Genomic DNA, 2,323 nt, shown 5'->3' on the forward strand with positions numbered 1-2,323 from the left:
CATAGAATTTGTGTGTGCCCACGTCAAAGATATAGAGTAGCTGGCCTACTGGAACGTGAGAGGGGACAGGTGCAGCTTGTCTCTGTGGCATGGATACCTACCTACAACGCTCGACTATCGGTGTGTGGTGGGGGGGGGGGGGGGAGGCCTAATTAACTATAGAGGTATAATGGCTGGTATATGTGTGGAGGAGGCGAGAGGCCTACCTCATGTATTAAGGGAGATCGATCGGCATCCATGCATATGTGTAGGAGAGGAACAAGGTTGGGAGAGAGATAGAGCTAGAGTGTTGGAGGGGGTGGTAGTGGAGTTGCTTCTAACAAAAGGTGGGATAGGCTTGCTAGACAAACGGAGGGCACGCCTGCAATATCAATAAGATAGGGGATGGCTGCCTGTCTGTGCACGTGCGTGTGAGAGACGGGTCAGGAGGCATGCACGAATTATGAGGGGGGACTATATGGATGGGGTAGGTAGACGTAACTACATAGGAAGATCAATCGTTCTTTGTCAGAGAAAGTAGAGACATAACTTGTGAGGTACGTCGATCGATGGGGGGGATAGTTCAAGTCGACCTAGGTATATGTTGGGAGATCGATCGGTATACATGCATGTGTGTGTTAGAAGCAAATGAGGTACGGGGAGAAGGATAGAGAGAGAGGGATGCATCTAGGAGGTGGTGCGAGAGGCATACTATATCAAGGGGTAAGGAGTGTGCGAGTACGAGATCGATGAAAAGAGTGGTGGGAGTGAGGCATGGACGGTGATAAGAGAAGATGGGAAGCTTGTGCTTGTGCTAGGCACACCTGGCTAGAGAGGCATATCGATCGATGTGTGCCGTAAAGAAGGAGTTAGGGGGCTACACACACCGTGGGTGAACGACCTAAAGTGAAAAGACGAATTTGCATGATGGAGCTAGAGCATGCTGAGGGAGGGTGAGAGGGATGCGGGCGTGTGCATGCACGAGAGAAAGTTAGCGCTAGATACAAAGATAAGAGGATTGTGTGGGTGTAAAAGACGAATAGAGATCATACTTCATTATAAAAAGTGAATTTGGATATTTGAAGAATTTATCATAGTGTTTTAAACCGATGCATGTGTGAATATATATAACGGTGATACACATGGTGTGCTTATGAACATGTTATACTACATATAATATATTTTATCTCTACTCTTATAAAAAACGGAGTTGTTGATGATGGCGTGCCTGCCATCCTGCAATATAGGCCGTCCGATTTATATCTGACGGATAGGAAGGAAACTATGACAATTTTGAAAAAAGATACCCACACCCCTCTCCATATTTGCAAATTAGGCCTCACCTTGATCATGTTGATGTTTTGTGGAACGCATGGGCATCTTGCTAGTACTAGGTAGAATATATAGAACATTGATTATAATTTGGGCTAATTTGTGGCTTTTGCGGCTCAGGTCTAAATACGTGTCATAATGTAGGGGCGGGGCACTATACTTTGTGTGATAAACACGGTGTATGTATGGAAAATGGTTTAGATTATGAATATATAGTTAGGACATCAAATGTACTATTATTTGGAATCAACATCAAGTGTATTCAAAAAATAGAATTCAAGTTCATGTAGTACACATAGTTCATATCTATCTCTATAGTAATCATGTGGTGTGTTATTAAGGTAATACACGAATGATGGTTGAAGTTGGCAACAATAATGATTGTAGATTCTTATTGAAATAGAGAAACGAATTCAAATTCAGTTCGAATTGCAACAGTAGTATAGACATTTGGAATGCACTAATGTTGGTATGAGCAGGTTACATGCATTATACAGCCAGCAAAAAAATTTAATTGGACATAACATGGATTCATACTCCCTCCTTCCATCTATATAGGGCGTAATGCGTTTTTTAAGACCGCCTTTGACTATTGACAAGATTAATAGTACATGACATGCACAATGTGAAAATTATATCATTGAAATCTCCTTTCACAGACGAATTTAACGGTGTGCTTTGTGTAAGTTGCATGTCATATATTATTGCTCTAATATTTGGTCAAAGTTAGCATCGAAAAACACATTAGGCCCTATATAGATGGAAGGAGGGAGTAGCTTTGAATAGCATTTGTATAGTAAGACGGGGCAAGACTCTCTCTTTGTGTGTTGTGATAGTTTTCCTTTTTTTTGGGTTGAGGGAAGTGCGAATTGATTTGGTACGTACAAGTACAATATTACACGTTAGGCTTGTCCACAAAATTCAACCCGCGCCTTGTTATACCCCGAAAATTCAGATATCGTGCTCCCAAAACTGGCACCTTCACAACCCGTGCCTTGCTATCCCAAAATTA

Source organism: Triticum dicoccoides, chromosome 1B (genome assembly GCF_002162155.2).
Source record: "Triticum dicoccoides isolate Atlit2015 ecotype Zavitan chromosome 1B, WEW_v2.0, whole genome shotgun sequence".
In the NCBI taxonomy this organism is placed as follows: Eukaryota; Viridiplantae; Streptophyta; class Magnoliopsida; order Poales; family Poaceae; genus Triticum; species Triticum dicoccoides.